The sequence below is a fragment of the Lynx rufus genome, unplaced genomic scaffold (assembly GCF_022079265.1).
Source record: "Lynx rufus isolate CCGP_SWC_20201006 ecotype Redwood Valley unplaced genomic scaffold, mLynRuf1.p SCAF_2, whole genome shotgun sequence".
NCBI lineage: Eukaryota > Metazoa > Chordata > Mammalia > Carnivora > Felidae > Lynx > Lynx rufus.
Window position 1 is genome coordinate 112401867 of NW_025814834.1, and position 22849 is coordinate 112424715.

At 37.6% G+C, this 22849-nt stretch overlaps 1 pseudogene; it reads left to right on the forward strand.

Moving 5' to 3' along the window:
* The window catches only part of LOC124514239 (heat shock cognate 71 kDa protein-like), a 187880-nt pseudogene that overhangs the window by 68429 nt on the left and 96602 nt on the right, over nucleotides 1-22849 (forward strand).

Consider the following 22849-nt stretch of genomic DNA (forward strand, 5'->3'; position numbering starts at 1 on the left):
TGGTAACCACTTCTATATTTTGTTTCTATGTATTTGACTTTTTTATAATTCAAGTGTGTGTGAAATCAGGTTTTTTTCTTTCTGTATCTGACTTATTTCATTTAGCAAAATGTTCTCCAATTTTATCAATGTTGTTGCAAATGTCAGGCCTTTTTTTAAAGTCTAAAAATATTTAATTATATATGTGGTATATTGATAAATTGTGAGATTAGGTGATAGATAGATACAGATGATCTATCTCATAGATACATCTCACAATTTGTTTTTCATTCATTTACAACAAACATTGAGGTTGTTTTCTTATCTTGTTATTGTGAATAATGCTGATTATCGAAGCTCAGTTATCTCTTTGAAACACTGATTTTATTTCCTTTGGGTGCATACCCAGAACAGAAACTGCTGGATCATATGGTAGATCTATTATTGGCTTTTTAAAGAATTCCTATGCTGTTTTTCTTTTCTTTTTTTTTTTTAATTTTTTTTTCAACGTTTATTTATTTTTGGGACAGAGAGAGACAGAGCATGAACGGGCGAGGGGCAGAGAGAGAGGGAGACACAGAATCGGAAACAGGCTCCAGGCTCTGAGCCATCAGCCCAGAGCCTGACGCGGGGCTCGAACTCACAGACCGTGAGATCGTGACCTGGCTGAAGTCTGAGGCTTAACCGACTGCACCACCCAGGCGCCCCCCTATGCTGTTTTTCATAGTGGCTGCACCAGTTTATATTCCCTGGTAGTAGTTGACACTAGCTATCGTAATAGAAATACAGTGATATCCCCTTGTAATTTTTATTTGCATTTCCTTCATGATTAGTGATGTTGGGCACCTTTTATAAACCTGTCAACCACTTTTATGTTTTTGTTTGGAAAGTCCCTTTGCTAATTTTTAAACAAAAATGTTTGTTTTTATGTTATTGAGTTGTATGAGCTCTTTGTGTATTTTGGATATTAACCTCTTATCATTTATAAATATGTAGTTTGTAAATATTTTCTCCCAACCCATGGTTTGCCTTAGAAACAAATTTAACAAAGGAGATAAAATGTCTGTACACTGAAAAATAAAAAAAATGGTGAAATAAATTGAAGAAGACACAAATAAATATAAAAATTACCATGTCCATGGATTGGAATAATTAATATTGTTAAAATGTCCATACTACCCAAAATGATATACAGATGCAATGCAATCCCTATCAAAATTTCAATGGCATTTTTCATACATATAGAAAAAAAAATAATCCTAAAATTCATATGGAACCACAAAAGGCCCAAAATAGATAAAAAAAAATCTTGAGCAAGAAGAACACATTTCCTAATTTCAAATTACATTACAAAGCTATAGTAATCAAAAGAATATGGTGCTGACATAAAAACAGATGCACATACCAATGAAACAAAATAGTCAAGAAATAATCCCAAATATATATATGGCCAACTAATTTTTTTTTAATTTTTAGTTTATTTTTATTTTTTATTTTTTTTTTTTTGAAGTTTATTGACAAATTGGTTTCCATACAACACCCAGTGCTCATCCCAAAAGGTGCCCTCCTCAATACCCATCACCCACCCTCCCCTCCCTCCCACCCCCCATCAACCTTAAGTTTGTTTTCAGTTTTTAAGATTCTCTTATGCTTTGGCTCTCTCCCACTCTAACCTCTTTTTTTTTTCCCCCCTTCCCCTCCCCCATGGGTTTCTGTTAAGTTTCTCAGGATCCACATAAGAGTGAAAACATATGGTATCTGTCTTTCTCTGTATGGCTTATTTCACTTAGCATCACACTCTCCAGTTCCACCTATGTTGCTACAAAGGGGCAGAAAACATGAATAGACACTTCTCTAAAGAAGACATCCGGATGGCCAACAGGCACATGAAAAGATGCTCAACGTCGCTCCTCATCAGGGAAATACAAATCAAAACCACACTCAGATATCACCTCACACCAGTCAGAGTGGCCAAAATGAACAAATCAGGAGAGTATAGATGCTGGAGAGGATGGGGAGAAACAGGAACCCTCTTGCACTGTTGGTGGGAATGCAAATTGGTGCAGCCACTCTCGAAAACAGTATGGAGGTTCCTCAGAAAATTAAAAACAGACCTACCCTATGACCCAGCAATAGCACTGCTAGGAATTTACCCAAAGGATACAGGAGTACTGATGCATAGGGGCACTTGTACCCCAATGTTCATAGCAGCACTGTCAACAATAGCCAAATTATGGAAAGAGCCTAAATGTCCATCAACTGATGAATGGATAAAGAAATTGTGGTTTATATACACAATGGAATACTACGTGGCAATGAGGAAGAATGAAATATTTTTATTTTATTTTTGAGAGAGAGATGGAGAGCAAGCTGGGGAGAGGCAGAGAGAGAGGGAAACAAAATCCCAAGCAGGCTCCGTGCAGTCAGCACAGAGCCCAATGCAGGGCTCAAACTCATAAATCATGAGATCATTACCGAGCCAAAATCAAGAGTCAGACACACAACCAACTGAGCCACCCATGTGCCTCTGGCCAACTTATTTTGACAAGGGCACCAAGAATACATGGTGAGGAAGGAGAGTTTCTTCAATAAATGGTACTGGGAAAACTGGATATCCACATGCAAGATAATGAAACTGACCCTTATCTTACACCATAAGTAAATCCAAACTATATTAAAAGTTTAAACATAAAACCTGAAATCATAAAACTCCTAGAAGAAAACATAAGGAAAAACTTTATATTGGCCTTGGCAATGATTTCTGTGGATGACATGAAACGTTTAGACAATAAAAGTAAAAATAAACATGTGGGACTTCATCAAACTAAAAATCTTCTCAATAGCAAAGGACACCATTAGCAAAATAAAAAGGCAACATAGAGATTGGGAAAAATATTTGCAAATTGCATATTCTAATACAAAATTACAACCAAATATGACCAATTATTATAGATGAACCTGAAACTTTTGCCAAGAACAAATTCTTAAAGTTTGTCCCCAGAGGGACTTTGACCTTGTTCTTTCTTGTGTAAGTCTCACTGCTTTTATTTACCTCACATTAGAGTACCTGGAAGTTCTGGTATTTCTTTTTCTTTTAATTTCATCATTTGAGCAGTCTTTCATAATAAGCAATGGATACAGCCTAGCAGGGGTGCCTGGGTGGCTCAGTCATTTGAGCGTCTGACTTTTAATTTCAGCTCAGGTCATGATCTCACAGTTCGTGAGATGGAGCTCCATGTAAGGCTCTGCACTGACCTTATGGAACCTGCTTGGGATTCTCTCTCTCTCCCCCTCTCTCTGCCCCTCCTCTGCTTGTGCTCTCTTTCTCTCTCAAAATAAAAAAAAATAAATAAACTTAAAAAAAAAGACAGCTTAGCATAGGAAAAAGACAGACTTAACATGAAACAGGCTTGCATCTGAATTTTGCTCCTACTACCCTTTAAAATAGGAACACAGATAATTTCTTTAAACTTTTTATTTTATTTTTTATGAGGTGAAATTCAAATACCATTAAATTTAGCATTTAATTGAATAATTCAGTGACATTTAACATACTCATAATCTTATGCAGCCACCTAGTTCCAAAATATTTTTATCATCACATACCCTCCTCCCATTAAACAGTTGCTCCTCTCTCCCTCCCATCAACCTCTGGTAACCATCACATGTCCTATCTGTGTGGACCTGCCTATTCTAGGTATTGCACATTAATAGAATCATTCAATAGGCGACTTTTGCATCTGACTTTTTTCACTTAGCATAATGTTTTCAAGGTTCATTGTAACATGCATCAGTATTTCAATCCTCTTCATGGTGATTCATATTCTGTCATATGTATATACATCAATTTGTTTTATCCATTCACATGTTAATGAACATTTGCTTTTTTTCTACCTTTTGGCTATCATAAGTGGTGCTACTATGAACATGTGTGTACGCACATTTGTTTGAATACTTTTTATTAATTCATTTGGGTACATATCTATGCTGCACCATATGGTAATTCTATATTTAACTTTTTGAGGAACTGCAAAACAATTTCCACAGTGGCTGACTTAATTTACATTTCTACCAGCAATGTATGAGGGTTTCAATTTTTCTTTATCTTCCACAATGCTTGTCATTTTCATTTTTTATAGTCCTCCTAGTGGGTGTGAAGTGGTACTTCACTGTGGTTATAATTTGCATTTCCCTAATGATCTATGATGTTAGACATCTCTCTATGTGCTTGATGGCTATTTGTGTATTTTCTTCAGAAAACTGTCTACTCAAGGTCTTTGCCCATTTTCAACTGCATTATTTGTCTTTCTGTTGTTGAGTTGTAAGATTCCATTATATAGTATGGATGTTAGACTCTTACCAGATACATTATTTGCAAATATTTTTACACCATTCTGTGGGTTGTCTTTTCCACTTTCTTAATAATGTCCTATATGCACAAAATTTTAATTTTTATGAAGTCAAATTCAACTACTTTTTCTTTTGGTGCTTCATACTTTTTTGTCATATTTGAGAATTCATAGCCATATCCTAGATTATGAGGACTTGTTCCTATGTTTTCTTCTAAGAGTTTTATGGTAATAGCTCTTATAGTTGGTTGCTGATCCATTTTGACTTAAAATTTGTGTATGGTATACAATAGGAGTTCAACTTCATTTTTTCTGCAAATGGATATCCAATTGTCCTGGTGCAATTTGTTGAAAAGACTGTTCTTTCCTGCATTGAATGGTCTTGGTTATAGATGTACGGATTTGTTTCTGGATTCTCAATTCTGCTCTATTATATGTATATGAATATCCTTTTGCCAGTCCTACACTGCTTTGATTACTGTATATTTGTAGTAAGTTTTGAAATTGGAAAGTGAGAGTCTCCAGTTTTCTCCTTTTTTAAAGATTGTTTTAGCTATTCAGGTTTCCTTGCAATTTCATATTTTTTGAGGATCAGCTTTTCCATTTTTCAAAAAAAAAGGTCATTGGGATTTTGATAGGAGTTGAATAGAATTTGTAAATTCTTTGGGCATAATTGCCATTTAACAATAGTGTTTTTAAATCCATGAACATGCTTTTTGTTCATTTAAGTCTTCTTTAATTTCTTTGACCACGATTTTGTAAATTTTAGTGTACAAGTCTTGTATCTCCTTGATTAAATTTATTCCTAGATAGTTTATTCTTTTGAATGCCATTGCAAATGGAATTATTTCCTTCATCTCATTTTCAGTTTTTCATTGCTGTTGTGTTGAAACACAATTGTTTTGAATATGTTCATCTTGTACCTTGCAACTTTACCAAATTCTTTATAGCTCTAATATTTTGTGAATTCTTTAGGATTTATATATATATATATATATATAATATATATACAAACATATTATATATATTATATATATATAATATATATATGAGCATGTTATCTCTGAATAGAGAAAATTTAACCTTTTTCTTTCCAATTTGAATGTCTTTTATTTTTCCTTTCTAATTACTGTGGCTGAAACTCCTAGTACAATGTTGAATATCTGTGGTGAAAGTGGATATCCATATCTTATTTCTGATCTTAGGAGGAAAGTCTTAAGTCCTTACACCATTAAGCAGGATATTAGCCATGGACTCTTCATAAATACCGTTAATCATGTTGAAGATGTTCTTTCTTCTTCCTTGTTTTCTGAAATGTTTTTAATCATTAAATGTTGCTGTTAAAGCATTTGTAAAATACTTTTTCTGTGTCAATTGAGACGATCATTTCCTTTTCCTTCACTCTATTAACATGATACATTACATTGGTTGATTTTCTTATGCTAAATGACCGTTATTTTTCTGGGATAAATCCCACTTGTTCATAGTATAAAATTCTCTTAATATGCTATTGGATTCAATTTGCTTGTATTTTGTTGGGGATTTTGCAACTATATTTATTAGCTTTTGTTGTTTTGTTTTTGGTTTTGGTTTTGTTTGTTTCTTACAAAGTCTGTCTGTCTTTGCTATCAGGATAATGCTGAAGTCATAGAATGAATAAGAAGTGTTCCTCATTTAGTTTTTGGAAATGTTTGGAAAAGATTGGTTTTAATTTTCCTTTAAGCATTTGGCAGAATTCATGTAGACATGTAGTCGATATGTAGACATCTAGTCCTGGACTTTTTGTTGTTGTTATTGTTGTTGGAGTGTTTTTATTACAAATGACAAACTTGTCAAGAAATTTTACTTCTTCTTGAATCAGTTTTGGTAATTTGATTACTAGTGGAAATATGCTAATTTTCACCAGGCCATGTAATTTGTTGCTGTACAATTGTTCATAGTATTTTTAATATATTTTTTATTTCTATAGCATTGGCAGTAATTTTCTCACTTTCATTACTGGTTTTATTTATTTGTGTCTGCTCTCTCACTCTCTCTTTTTTTTTTTTTGTCAATCAAACAATCAAAATAAGTATGTGAAGTTTGTTGATCTTCCAAGAAACTAGTTTTTGGTTTTGTTGATTCTGTCATTGTTTTTCTACTCTCTTTCATTTATTTCCATTCTACAACTTCCTTCATTGTGCTACTTTTGTGTTTAGTTTTCTCTTCTTTTCCTAGTTCTTTAAAGTATAAGGATGGATTATTGATTTGAGATTTCATTGAAAAAAAAAAACCAGATATTTGTTGCTATAAATTTTCCTCTAGCCCAGTTTTCACCACATTTGATAGTTTTGGTATAATGTGCATTTATTTTTGTTCATTTCTAAGTATTTTATAATCTCCCTTTTTATTTCTTTTTTTGACTTATTGGTAGATAAATTGGAGCTACCACATATTCCTATTGGGAATATGAAATGGTGCAGACTCTAGAAAAATTGTTGGTAGTTAGATGCCTCAAATTAGATGTATTCAATAAGTTAAATATACAGAATTAAAATATAACCCAGTGATTTCACTCCTGGGTATATATTTTGTAAAAGATTGAAACCAAATGTGAAAGAAAAACCGGTACAGAGAGGTCCATAGCAGCACTATTCATGGTAGTCAGAGTTGGAAACAACCGAAATGATTATCAAGTGATGAACCTATAAAGAAAATGTAGTATATTCATACAATGATGGATTATTTATCCATTAAAAGGAAGATAGTACTATAGTATTCATAATTTTCCAGAGGATTAGATTAGATAGATAGAGACAGAGAATTTTTAAGGGAATTTGCTCACACAATTACACAAGATGGAAAACCCAAAATCTGCAGGTAGGTTGGCAAATTTGGAGACCCAGGGTGAAGATGAAACAGTTATGGAAAAGGATGGTGGTGATGATTGCCAACAATGTGAATGTCTTTAATGCCACACAGTTAATTTTGCTACTTGTGTCTGAAGACAGTCTGCTGTCAGATTCTCCTCTTTCTTAGGATAGGTCAGTCACTTCCTTAAGACCTTCAACAGGTTGAATGAGGCCCACCCATATTATGAGAGCAATCTGCTTAGGCAAAATCTACTGATTTAAATGTTTATCTCATTTAAATAACATCTCAGCAACAGATATCTGGGTTGACCCAAGTTGACCCAAAATTTATCATCACAAGTACTGATATATGCTATAACATAGATGAATCTTAAAAATATTATGATAAATAAAAGAAACCAGATACAAAAGTCACATATTGTGTGAGTCCATTTTTATCAATGCCAAGAGTAGGCAAATTCAAAAGATAGAGAGCAGATTAGCGTTTATCAGTAGAATAGGGAGTTGATGTCAATGGGCACAGAATTTCCCTTTAAGGCAATAAAATATTCTAGAAATAGATAGCAGTAACAATTGCACAATATTGTGAATGTACTAAATACCACTGAATTATTTTACAGTTTAAACTTCTCAAAAGTTTAAAATATCTCAAAATGAGATACCACTTCACAACCATTAGGATGACTGTTATAAAGTAACAAACAAACAAACAAAAACAGAAAATAAGGTATGTTGGTAAGGATGTGGAATCTCTGTGCATTGCTAGTGGAAATTAAATAGTGTAGCCATTGTGCAAAACAGTATGGTAATTCCTCAAAATATTAAACCTAGAATTATCATATCATAGAGCAATTTAAATTCTGCATATATATCGCCCCCCCAAAAAAAGAAAGAACTCAAACCAGTATTTGTACACCCATTTTCATAGAAGTATTATTTATAATAGCAAAAAGAGGAGGCAACACAAGTGTGCATTGATGGAGGAATGGGTAAAAAAAAAAGTCTGATATACATACATATAATTCATGGAGAAATTCATGGAGACATAAAGTAAAATGGTGGTTGCCAAGAGTTAGGGCAAGGGAGAAATGGAGAGTAAATGTTTCATGGTACAGAGTTTGACTACTCTAGGTATTTAATATAAGTGGAATGGCACAGTATTTATTCTTTATGACTGGCTTATTTTATTTAGCATAATATTGTCAAGGTTTACCCATGGTGTTGGCTATTCAATAAGGTGAATGTACTTGATACCACAAAATTGTACACTTAAAAATAGTTATAATGGAAAATGTTATCTTATGTGTATTTTATCACAGTTGGATGTTTTTAGAATGGTGAATTTTTTATTATGTGCATTTCAGTCCTTATGCCCCCCAAAATATGATACAGCAGGATATTGTTGAACAATGTTTATGTGTGAGAAGTGACAGAACACAGATAAATAAGCACCATACTGAAATTTAAATGACTTAGTGTCTAAACTTTGACTCTGCTGACACAAGTCAAGCACAATCTCACAGACTCAGCAGTATCCTTTGTAAAATACTGATATTATCTGTGTGTGTATCCTAGATTTGGCACATGGAGACACTCATAATAAAAATGGTGGTAGTGTCATTATGTCAATTCATTTGAATCTTACAGTATATCATATGACTCTATGATGACACATCCCGTAGGAGTTAATAGATTTATTAAGGAAACATTTTCTGACTGCTTATTCTCTACCACACACATGATGGGTAGAGTCTAGCTTGGGGAAAATAGATATGAAAAAATAAATGACTAGACTGTTGTAATGAGCAAATGTAATATCATGAGGGTAAAATAAAAGGAATTATCATTTTCTTCAGGCACCAGAATTTCAGAGAAGGATGATATTGATGTGGATGGAGGCTATCAGATATGCCTTCAAGGAGGAGGCCGAACCCAAACTGTGCCTGGCAAGACATAGAGGAAGCAAATTAGGTTGTGAGAAAGCTAGTAATGCTCAATAGTCTGGGGTTGGGAATGGGTCATGCTGTACCACAAAAGGGTAGGAACATAGTGGTGGTGAGTCTTGGGTACCCATAAATGGAGGAAAATGGGTAAAAGAATGATTGGCTCAAGCTGTGAAGAACCTTGAGGGTGACAATGAGACATTCTTTAGGCAGTACAGAATGATGGAGAATTCTTCAGCAGAAGAGAGACCTTAGGAAACCAAGCTAGAAGAAGATCAATATTAAATGCTTCATGATCCAAAGCACTAGACTGTTTATATTTGATCCCCACTCTACCTCCTACTACCCTTGTAAACTTGGGCAAATTACTTAAACTCTATGTACCTCTCTATATTGATATGTAAAATGAAACTAATAAAAACACCTGTCTGAAAAGGCTGTTGTGGAGGCTAATTGAGATCATTCATGTAAAGCTCTTAGTCCTGTAAATGGTAAGTGTTCAATAAATGTTAGCTGTTGTTGTTATTGTATATAGGGAAAACTAGAAAGAGGATTTTTTTAATATGAAATTTATTGCCAAATTGGTTTCCATACAACACCCAGTGCTCATCCCAAAAGGTGCCCTCCTTAATACCCATCACCCACCCTCCTCTCCTTCCCACATCCCATCAATCCTCAGTTTGTCCTCAGTTTTTAAGAGTCTCTTATGCTTTGGTTCCTTCCCTCTTTAACTTTTTTTTCCTTCCCCTCCCCTATGGTTTCTCAGGATCTACATAAGAGTGAAAACATATTGTATTTGTCTTTCTCTGTATGACTTATTTCACTGAGCATAACACTCTCTAGTTCCATCCATGTTGCTACAAAAGGCCATATTTCATTCTTTCTCATTGCCACGTAGTATTCCATTGTGCATATAAACCACAATTTCTTTATCCATTCATCAGTTGATGGACATTTAGGTTCTTTCCATCATTTGGCTATTGTTGAAAGTGCTGCTATAAACATTGGGGTACAAGTGCCCCTATGTATCAGCACTCCTGTATCTCTGGGGTAAATTCCTAGCAGTGCTATTGCTGGGTCATAGGGTAGATCTATTTTTGAGGAAAATTTTAAAGCAAAGAAACCAACTAAGACATTATTTCTAAGTTCCATTAGAAGAGATCTGTACTTTGATTTGGGATAGTGGAAAAGACAAAGAACAGAAGGAAGACTTCAGAGTTTTCAGCATAAAGGGGCTCAGGACATCATTCCTTCATTTTCTTTTATTTTCCCCATTTTTCTATTTTATTGACCATATCTCTAGGGAATTATGCATATTCTTCTCCATTCTTTGTATCTTCAAATAAGGCGTATTTATATGTTTGACAAAGCAGAATATCCAGTGAGTAGAGCATGGTAATGGTTGAGTTTTCATTATTGCTTTACTTGTACAACCTTGGTGAGCTAATGTACCTTCTTAAAGGTCAGGCTTGGCTTTTTCATCTATAAAAGTACAGGGTTGGCTTATCTAGCATTTCCATGTTGCTCTTAGGGGATGCTAATGGGGCTGCCAGAAAAGTGGCCATTGTTCAAATAAGTTTACAAAATATTTGATATTTTCTTCCTAGAGGTTTAAAAAGGACAATGGAATGCTAAAAACCCTAGAAATTTATGCAATAAAAATGCCTGTGGAATTGTAGTCATCTTAACATCTCTTGACTTACTTGAGTATGGAGCATACAATCATCCCACAGAGCCATACAACAAGGAGCCACAAACTAGGAAACTCTGGATTAGGATTTCTCATGGGCTCCCCAACCCAAGTAAGCCTCTATCTATAATTGCAACCCAATATGGTTGCAAACAGGCTGCTAGTGCTACAGTGATAGAGAAAGTATTTAATGTAAGAGCTTCTCTCCTTCCTCTTTTACCCCTGCATAATGCCTTTACAAGTGAGGAACAGAGCATACTTAATACTTTCAGAATTAAAATGCAAAAAGGGGCCCTGGAGGCAATGCTTAATTGGAGATTTTTGAAAGGGGGGGGAAGTCCTTCCTTGCAAATGTCAAATGCATCCTACAGATATTTTCCCACCATGGAGGTTGTTTTGGACAGTTTCAAAATCTATAAGTCAGGGTGAAAGGGGATCTCTCTAATTTCTTTTCATTTTCTCAGGTAATAGCACTCCCGAATGAGTTACTCGACTGCCTCTTCTTCCAGATTATTAACCTATGAACACTCCTGCAGAGTTCCTCTTTCATCTCAGGGAAGGAATTTTGGATGGACCAGGCACCAGGCAAACAGTGCCTCTCTCCGCTAAAGAGCTGCCACTGATATTACTTCCCCTCACCTTTAGTCTAAGGGCTTATTTCTTAAAATGAGAAATAGGCATTGAGAGAAGATCTCTCTGAGAAGGTGATGGAAAGGGCCTCATTCAATCTGGAGGGGGACAAAAGAAGATGTGTGATAAAATAACCGACTATAAGGGCCAAGAGAGGTTAGACAAGGAAAGGCTGCTTGTTCTCATTAGGAAATTGAAATGGACTTGTGAAGACTGGTTTTGAGTGAAGATGTATGCTTTGAGATTAAATATTAAAAGAAAATGAAAAGGAGAACCCAATAAACAGTAATACAATGACTTGATGGATAGATGGCTGGATGGATGGATGGATCTAGAGAGTGGATGGATGGAGGAAAAATGGAGACCTCATCTGAAACCTGATGGACAACTGACTATATTCAGAGGTGACAAAGAAAAAATTTAGATTAAGAGTAAAGTTGTTAGAAGTGTCCCTCTCAACAATGGGGCCTTTAACCTAATCTTCCATGTCAATCACAGCCACTTCAATAATTATGACACTGATAACATAATGATAATATGTATGATTTTTGTTTATGGCACATATGTCACCTCATATATTATCTTCTTATTTTTTTCTCTTATGGATTCTGTGAGCTAAGTATCATCTCTCACATTTTATATATAAGGAAACTGGGGTTAAGATCCCCTATTCATTTAAATTGATACCAACAATTTTTTTTTGTTTTTTTTTTGTTTTTTTTTTGTTTTTTATATATATGAAATTTATTGACAAATTGGTTTCCATACAACACCCAGTGCTCATCCCAAAAGGTGCCCTCCTCAATACCCATCACCCACCCTCCCCTCCCTCCCACCCCCCATCAACCCTCAGTTTGTTCTCAGTTTTTAACAGTCTCTTATGCTTTGGTTCTCTCCCACTCTAACCTCTTTTTTTTTTTTCCCTTCCCCTCCCCCCTTAACTTCCTGTTAAGTTTCTCAGGATCCACATAAGAGTGAAACCATATGGTATCTGTCTTTCTCTGTATGGCTTATTTCACTTAGCATTACACTCTCCAGTTCCATCCACGTTGCTACAAAAGGCCATATTTCATTTTTTCTCATTGCCACATAGTATTCCATTGTGTATATATACCACAATTTCTTTATCCATTCATCAGTTGATGGACATTTAGGCTCTTTCCATAATTTGGCTATTGTTGAGAGTGCTGCTATGAACATTGGGGTACAAGTGCCCCTATGCATCAGTACTCCTGTATCCCTTGGGTAAATTCCTAGCAGTGCTATTGCTGGGTCATAGGGTAGGTCTATTTTTAATTTTCTGAGGAACCTCCACACTGCTTTCCAGAGCGGCTGCACCAATTTGCATTCCCACCAACAGTGCAAGAGGGTTCCCGTTTCTCCACATCCTCTCCAGCATCTGTAGTCTCCTGATTTGTTCATTTTGGCCACTCTGACTGGCGTGAGGTGATACCTGAGTGTGGTTTTGATTTGTATTTCCCTGATAAGGAGCGACGCTGAACATCTTTTCATGTGCCTGTTGGCCATCTGGATGTCTTCTTTAGAGAAGTGTCTATTCATGTTTTCTGCCCATTTCTTCACTGGGTTATTTGTTTTTCGGGTGTGGAGTTTGGTGAGCTCTTTATAGATTTTAGATACTAGACCTTTGTCCGATATGTCATTTGCAAATATCTTTTCCCATTCCGTTGGTTGCCTTTTAGTTTTGTTGGTTGTTTCCTTTGCTGTGCAGAAGCTTTTTATCTTCATAAGGTCCCAGTAGTTCACTTTTGCTTTTAATTCCCTTGCCTTTGGGGATGTGTCGAGTAAGAGATTGCTACGGCTGAGGTCAGAGAGGTCTTTTCCTGCTTTCTCCTCTAAGGTTCTGATGGTTTCCTGTCTCACATTTAGGTCCTTTATCCATTTTGAGTTTATTTTTGTAAATGGTGTGAGAAAGTGGTCTAGTTTCAACCTTCTGCATGTTGCTGTCCAGTTCTCCCAGCACCATTTGTTAAAGAGGCTTTTTTCCATTGGATGTTCTTTCCTGCTTTGTCAAAGATGAGTTGGCCATACGTTTGTGGGTCTAGTTCTGGGGTTTCTATTCTATTCCATTGGTCTGTGTGTCTGTTTTTATGCCAATACCATGCTGTCTTGATGATGACAGCTTTGTAGTAGAGGCTAAAGTCTGGGATTGTGATGCCTCCTGCTTTGGTCTTCTTCTTCAAAATTCCTTTGGCTATTCGGGGCCTTTTGTGGTTCCATATGAATTTTAGGATTGCTTGTTCTAATTTCGAGAAGAATGCTGGTGCAATTTTGATTGGGATTGCATTGAATGTGTAGATAGCTTTGGGTAGTATTGACATTTTTTTTTTTATTTTAATTTTTTTTTTCAACGTTTATTTATTTTTGGGACAGAGAGAGACAGAGCATGAACGGGGGAGGGGCAGAGAGAGGGAGACACAGAATCGGAAACAGGCTCCAGGCTCTGAGCCATCAGCCCAGAGCCCGACGCGGGGCTCGAACTCACGGACCGCGAGATCGTGACCTGGCTGAAGTCGGACGCTCAACCGACTGCGCCACCCAGGCGCCCCTAGTATTGACATTTTGACAATATTTATTTTTCCAATCCATGAGCAGGGAATGTCTTTCCATTTCTTTAAATCTTCTTCAATTACCTTCATAAGCTGTCTATAGTTTTCAGCGTACAGATCCTTTACATCTTTGGTTAGATTTATTCCTAGGTATTTTATGCTTCTTGGTGCAATTGTGAATGGGATCAGTTTCTTTATTTGTCTTTCTGTTGCTTCATTGTTAGTGTATAAGAATGCAACTGATTTCTGTACATTGATTTTGTATCCTGCAACTTTGCTGAATTCATGTATCAGTTCTAGCAGACTTTTGGTGGAGTCTATCGGATTTTCCATGTATAATATCATGTCATCTGCAAAAAGCGAAAGCTTGACTGCATCCTTGCCAATTTTGATGCCTTTGATTTCCTTTTGTTGTCTGATTGCTGATGCTAGAACTTCCAGCACTATGTTAAACAACAGCGGTGAGAGTGGGCATCCCTGTCGTGTTCCTGATCTCAGGGAAAAAACTCTCAGATTTTCCCCGTTGAGGATGATGTTAGCTGTGGGCTTTTCATAAATGGCTTTTATGATCTTTAAGTATGTTCCTTCTATCCCGACTTTCTCAAGAGTTTTTATTAAGAAAGGGTGCTGGATTTTGTCAAAGGCCTTTTCTGCATCGATTGACAGGATCATATGGTTCTTCTCTTTTTTTTTGTTAACGTGATGCATCACGTTGATTGATTTGCGAATGTTGAACCAGCCCTGCATCCCAGGAATGAATCCCACTTGATCATGGTGAATAATTCTTTTTATATGTTGTTGAATTCGATTTGCTAGTATCTTATTGAGAATTTTTGCATCCATATTCATCAGGGATATTGGCCTGTAGTTCTCTTTTTTTACTGGGTCTCTGTCTGGTTTAGGAATCAAAGTAATACTGGCTTCATAGAATGAGTCTGGAAGTTTTCCTTCCCTTTCTATTTCTTGGAATAGCTTGAGAAGGATAGGTATTATCTCTGCTTTAAATGTCTGGTAGAACTCCCCTGGGAAGCCATCTGGTCCTGGACTCTTATTTGTTGGGAGATTTTTGATAACCGATTCAATTTCTTCGCTGGTTATGGGTCTGTTCAAGCTTTCTATTTCCTCCTGATTGAGTTTTGGAAGAGTGTGGGTGTTCAGGAATTTGTACATTTCTTCCAGGTTGTCCAATTTGTTGGCATATAATTTTGCATAGTATTCCATGATAATTGTTTGTATCTCTGAGGGACTGGTTGTAATAATTCCATTTTCATTCATGATTTTATCTATTTGGGTCATCTCCCTTTTCTTTTTGAGAAGCCTGGCTAGAGATTTGTCAATTTTGTTTATTTTTTCAAAAAACCAGCTCTTGGTTTCGTTGATCTGCTCTACAGTTTTTTTGGATTCTATATTGTTTATTTCTGCTCTGATCTTTATTATTTCTCTTCTTCTGCTGGGTTTAGGCTGCCTTTGCTGTTCTGCTTCTATTTCCTTTAGGTGTGCTGTTAGATTTTGTATTTGGGATTTTTCTTGTTTCTTGAGATAGGCCTGGATTGCAATGTATTTTCCTCTCAGGACTGCCTTCGCTGCGTCCCAAAGCGTTTGGATTGTTGTATTTTCATTTTCGTTTGTTTCCATATATTTTTTAATTTCTTCTCTAATTGGCTGGTTGGCCCACTCATTCGTTAGTAGGGTGTTCTTTAACCTCCATGCTTTTGGAGGTTTTCCAGACTTTTTCCTGTGGTTGATTTCAAGCTTCATAGCATTGTGGTCTGTAAGTATGCATGGTATAATTTCAATTCTTGTAAACTTATGAAGGGCTGTTTTGTGACCCAGTATATGATCTATCTTGGAGAATGTTCCATGTGCACTCGAGAAGAAAGTATATTCTGTTGCTTTGGGATGCAGAGTTCTAAATATATCTGTCAAGTCCATCTGATCCAATGTCTCATTCAGGGCCCTTGTTTCTTTATTGACCGTGTGTCTAGATGATCTATCCATTTCTGTAAGTGGGGTGTTAAAGTCCCCAGCAATTACCACATTCTTATCAATACGGTTGCTTATGTTTATGAGTAATTGTTTTATATATTTGGGGGCTCCGGTATTCGGCGCATAGACATTTATAATTGTTAGCTCTTCCTGATGGATAGACCCTGTAACTATTATATAATGTCCTTCTTCATCTCTTGTTACAGCCTTTAATTTAAAGTCTAGTTTGTCTGATATAAGTATGGCTACTCCAGCTTTCTTTTGGCTTCCAGTAGCATGATAAATAGTTCTCCATCCCCTCACTCTGAATCTAAAGGTGTCCTCAGGTCTAAAATGAGTCTCTTGTAGACAGCAAATAGATGGGTCTTGTTTTTTTATCCATTCTGATACCCTATGTCTTTTGGTTGGCGCATTTAATCCATTTACATTCAGTGTTATTATAGAAAGGTACGGGTTTAGAGTCATTGTGATGTCTGTATGTTTTATGCTTGTAGTGATGTCTCTGGTACTTTGTCTCACAGGGTCCCCCTTAGGATCTCTTGTAGGGCTGGTTTAGTGATACCAACAATTTTAAGGCATACTTTTATGCATGAGTAAGAAGCAAAAAAGTCAGGGTTGTTATAGTAGTAAGATAGATCCCAAATTTAAAAATGTTAAAAAGAGGAGGATAGAATGTGCCAAATGAATGAAATACTGCTGCTTGGGTAATGTGACTACAGCACTCAGCAGGTGTGAGAGAGGTGTGGATTTTGAAGCTGGGTGTGCTTGACTCTAAAACACCCTTGCACTTGCAGCAGCCATCTGAGCTGCTGCTTGGCCCCACCTTCCCTGACCAGTCAGGTCTGCCTGTGTCCTCTCCGAGGCTTGACACCTTTCTGGCTCACAGTCCTACTCTTGCCTTTGCACATGGCCTTTGACACCTCCTCCAGCTTTTGTATGTAGTATCTTTTCCTTCAAACTGCCTCAGAACCAAACCCCATGGCTGGACAACACCTTGGGCATGATTAAAACGAAACGTACTAGCCAGGTCCCCTGAGACATGGGTGAAAAAGTAAAGAGTTTACTGGAAAGTTAGCATTAGATATGAAAAGTACTAAATATTCTCTCATACTTAATTCTTTGTAGGTCTTAAATGCAAAAGCCAGAGCATTTAAGCTGCATATAAACAGATTGAGTTTGGACTACCCACGCCTACATTTATCCTGTCAGTTAAAAATCCCATCTGTGGGTGGGACAGAGAAATAGTTTACATAAGACCTCATGTGGATGCTCATGACTCTTGCAACAGTTTAGGAGTCTAGCTCAGACACAAACATTTTCCTTAACAATTATAGATAATTCAGTTATCAATATGTTTAGAAAAATAGCTTAAATCTCTTAGTGTTTTCAGGCATCTGAAAATTCTTGGAAATGATTATTTTGGCAAGTTCAGAATTACCAGTAGGAACTCTAAGATTTGGGACAAAACCATGTTTTCTTCTTTATGTTCTGCACAATTCTATAAACCTTCTTCTTCCTTCCTCATGGACTGAAGAATCTGAATTAATTGCTCAGATATCCAAATCTCCTCCTACCAACTCTAGGGAAATACGGTGAAGTAGTGGAAAGTTGGAAAGAAATTTAACAGACCCTTCCACTAACTGCCTTTGCCATTGGGAACATAGAAAGGAGACTGTTCAAACCTCAGGGTTACCACCTATAAAATCAGACTAGTAATTCTTGCCTGGGAGACATCTGACATGTGACCAGCAATTGCCACTTACTGGGATTTCATTTCTTCCTTGGGACTTGAACAAAAAATTCTAGTCATGGTTGCTCCAGATTTGTAGGAGGCTAGATTTGCATCTCTTCATTGCAAAATAATTTAGGAATTTGTCATCCCATAGGAAAACAATTTTGGAGTTGTTAAAGTCTGTTACTTGTGGAAATCACTTGAATACAGTATAATGAGATCCAGTCAGTCTTTTTCTTGGAAATATTTGAACTAAGATGTGATTTCTTTCCTATCTCAAGCCACCGCCCTACCTTTGTGCTCTCTCTTTAGTCAAGGGTTGAAGGGAGTTTCTCATACTCTTATCTACAACCTCAACACTCTTGCTGCATGCTTTTGCAATCTAGTTCTCACCTTTGCTATACCTGTGAAGCAGCACCCCATTGTGTCATGAGGGATCTCCTGATTCCCACATCCCATTCTCCCTAATAGACACTGGATCCCTCTCTCTGATGGACTGAAGTTTTGGGGCTCCAGAGTGAAACAAGTTTACACAGAGGTCTTTGACAGAATTTTAGGAGAAACTATCTTCACTATGCTATGGAGTTGATCAACGTTTTCTTACTCCAATATTTAAGTGTCTCCTATATGCTAGGAAATCTATTAAGCATATAGCATTCATTACATTAAAAAAATGTTTATTTTTGACAGAGAGAGAAAGTGAGAGAGATACAGTGTGTGAATGGGGGAGGGGCAGAGAGAGGGAGACTCAGAATCTGAAGCAGGCTCCAGGCTCTGGACTGTCAGCACAGAGCCTGACGTGGGGCTTGAACCAACAAACCACGAAATCATGACCTGAACCGAAATCAAAAGTCGATCTAAGCCACCCAGGCACCCTGTGTTCATTATCTACATTAATTCTATTAGTTCTTCACAACCTTGTTATTGTAGTGGAGACAATATCTCTAGGATATGAGGAAGGTGAACTTTCAGCCTTTGTCCTTTGTTCTGAGAGGCTCTTCCCACCTCTAATTTGGGAGGAAATGGAGATGCTATGCATTTCTGACACTAACTACCCGTGGTGAGACCAGACTTCATAGGTTAAAGGCTCAGTTCTCCTTAAGACTCCTCTCACTGCAGACACTATCCTCAAACTCACATTTCTGACCAAATAGCTAGAAATGTGAGGTTGCTACCTCTCCTCATGTTTGATAATATGCTAGAACAATTCACATAGCTCAGGAAAATAGTCTACTTAAAGTTACAGTTTTATTACAATAAAGAGTTATAAACTTGTACCAGCAAAAATGAGAGGTGCACAATGTGAGGTTTGAGAGGATCACAAAAACAAAGCTTCTGTGCCCTCTGGGTGTGTCACCCTCCTAACACCAATACATTTCATGAATCAGAGAAGCTCACCTGTGTCCTGGTATCCAGAATATTTACATAGACATGATTGACTGTATCACTGCCCATAGTATTGAACTCAATCCCCAGCACCCAGCTTCTCCCCATGGGGCTGATGTTAGTGGCTCAAAGCCCCAACCCTCCAATCACATGGCTGGTCTTTGTGGTATGGCCACTTCCCATCCTGAAACTGTCTAAGGCCTCACCATAAGTCACCCCATTAGCATAAACTCAAGTGTCTAGGGTTTGAGGGGACCACCATGAATAACAAAAACTCCCATCACTCATGTAATTCTAAGGACTTAGAGGTTACCTCTCAGGAACTGAAGACAGGCCAGACAAATTTATTGTACAACAGGACATTTCTTTTCTTACCCTGTTCAGTAACTTTATCTCATTTCTTGATGTTCCAAATAGGCTATGATTATTCTGCTTGGTGTTTCAAGCCAAATCTAAAAAAGAACTTAAACTAGATAAACATTAGATGTGTAGTGATACATTTTTTAAAAGCTTTATTTTCCTTGATTCCACAAGACTGAAAACAGCTCAAAGGACTGTTTCTGGAGTAGAGATTTTCATGTACGACTGAGAACAAAGAAACAAGAAACGCATGCAGAAATGAAAAAAGTGATGTAGATATGTGCCATTGCCGTCCCGGGACATTGCTCATTCTGGAGCATCAGAACTAAATGGAAGAGGGGCACCTGGGTGGCTCAGTTGGTTAAGCATCTGACTCTTGGCTTCAGCTCAGGTCATGATCTCATGGTTCATGGGTTGAAGGCCCTCATCACTTACAGCGAGGGACCTGTGTGGGATTCTCTCTCCCTCATTCTCTGCCCCTTCACTGCTCATGCTCACTCTCTCTCCCTCTCAAAATAAATAAATAAACTTAAAGAAAAATAAGTAACTGGAAGAAGGTCTTAGATTTTACATTTTAAGCCCCATTTTTCTCATTTGTAAAAGGTGCATGTTACAGGGCTGATGTAAAGACTGAATGAGATAGGGTATATAGGGCCCTGGTATACAGCCTGCCATACCAGGATATCAGCAATAGTAGCTGTTATGACTATCATTACAGTACAGGGGATACAAATGCAAGTTCTGGCACAAACCACTGGAATAATCCTGGCCTTCTTACTGAGCAGCATCTAAACATGGACAATCGCTTTAAAATTTCTGTTTTCGTTTCCTCCTGTATGAAATGGGGTTAATGCATATGGTTACCACAAAGAGTTCTTAAAAGGACCTATGTGGTCTAATATACTTAGCACAAGGCTTCTATAAAGTGAATATTTTTTAGATGTTAGTTATTTTTTATTGTTTTCAAGTATCTTTCCTACACTTGGAGTTTGGATATGGTTTCCAAACCAAGAGCCTCATCTAAGCAGCCAAGGAATCTTGGGTTTACCTCTCCCTACTCTAAACCCCAGGTTCTATGTCTGTTAACAGATGCCATTGGAATAGATGATTTAGAGCATTTCTAAGAGTCTTTCTCTGCCATTAAAGAAAAAAAAATCTGTTAAAGGACAAAAAATATTCATGATGCCTTTAAAGCACAATAAGGCCAACTTTATTAAAAGGAGGCCATTATGGTAGGTGCAGTGACCACTGCAATGGGGTCTAACAGTGGGGGAGAGAGACTGGGTTCAACCTTGGATACAGCCTGGGAAAGAGAGGATTTATAACCTAGGATCAGGGTAGGGATCTTATAAAAAATTTCTATAAGAAAACATCAGGGGCAGGCGGGATTCTGGCTAAAGTGACCTAACAGGATTTTTGCTAGAGACAGGCTATTGTGATCAGATCTCACCTGGAGGATAGTAGGAGATAAGGAAACTCATTAGACATCAAAGGTAATCAGCTTTGCAGGGTGGTCTGGTCGAGGTGGAGGATCCTAGTTAAAAACAACTTAGCAGGATTCTTACTAAAGTTTAACAATGCAGAGGTAAACATGGAAGTCAAAAAGCTGATAATTACTTGAAAAGTTCAGAGGGGCCTGGACAGAGTGTAGTCAAGGAGAAAATCTTCATCATTGCTCACTGGGGTCCAGACTAGGAAGGTTTTGATAGTAAGGGGGTCACAGCTGGGTGCCTACCTGGCAGCAAGAGGGCTGCCTGGCCCTGTGTCCTCTGGCTGCCAAGCTAGGCCTGACATTTTCTTGGCCATGTCTGTTAAAAGCCTAGAGTTTGGCAGACTTGCTTCTGCCCATCTCTATCTTCTACCTGCAACCCCCAACCCACCTAAGAAAACAAGACAACAAATCAACAAAAACAACTGATTCATCAATTCCTTGTTGCTGTCTCAGTTCTGCTTCTGCAGAAAATGTTTTTTCAACAGAACCCCAAAAAGATGCTGTTAGAAGAATAGGACTGGAACAGGAGTTATAAATAGGTAAAGGGCATGCACCAAGTCCTTATTATGAAAAAGAACCACTTGAAGACTGGGTTGCTTTTTCATTAAAATTCCCATTTTTCAGTTCTCAGGCCTTTTACCTTGAGAACTAGCATGCTCAGCCCCCAGGGAGGTAATTAAGGAAAGAAAGACACTTATTCAGTTGAGAGATAGACAGAGGGGCTGGCAGCTCAGCCTTGGATGTTTTCACTGGATCTGAATCCCCCCAGAGGATGGGAAATGCCAGCTATTTCTACACTGGGATCCCTTAGCCAGAAGCTTTCTTCATGGAAAGGCTGTGCATTTTGGGGCTTCTACTGCCCCCTCTCAGGGGTGGTGCTGGTTGCAAATGACATCAATAGCTTCTACTTCCAAAACAAATCCCTTAGCCACTCACTTAATTCACACAGGAAATCCACAGGTAGGCTCAGATCTTTTTTTTTTTTTTAACAACTAAGTAAATTTAGATTCCAAAAAGTTAAGTTACCTGCTCAAAGCATGTTCATTCTTTTCCCAATGAATTTTCTGTTCATGGCCTGCTCCTCTTCTTTTTCCTTGAGCTCTCCCCTTTCCCCTTTTCTTTCCCAATCCCCTCCCCATCCTCCAACCCCCCTTCTCCTCTTACTCTTCCTCCTTCTCTCACTCTTTCTTTCTCTGTCACACACACACACAAACACACGCACACACACACACACACACACACACACACACACCTTGGGGCACACAAAAAGAAAAAAAAATTACCCGCTAAGTACTGTTTGCCAAGAATTCAGAGGGAGGGGGTGACAACACAGGCCACAGGCATTTACTCTCACTGTCCTAGAGAGTGGCCCCTCTTGCCAGGGAAAGGCCTGCCTCATGAGTCAAATTTAGGGTCAGAGAGTTAGGAAATGTCAAAAGTGGCAACAAGTAAGGATATGTCTCTTTAGATTTAATACCTGTCCTGCACACAGATGCCTCCTGTGATGACCTTCGGTTCTATAGGGGTTATACAGAAGCCCATTTAGCCACTTAGAACATTTTCAGCCCCACTATAAACCTTACCAAGGACAGGAGCCCTTTGCCCACTTCCTGCTGCTGTGCAAAATATGGCAAATAGTGGATGACACACATTTCTTTTGCCTTATTAATGATTGGGAAAGTGACCACAACATGTGCCCAAACAGACCAGAGTGAGGGACTACTGTCATGACCCCTGTCATGTTTAATGGCAGCCTTTGTATTCTGTAGGATCTTGCAGAAAACACAGATCTGATGATATCTGCAAGTCAGATTCTCTAAATATGTACATTCTGGGCAGCACAGCCTTAGCCCATGACCCCGTTTTGTTATCCTTATGGAGGT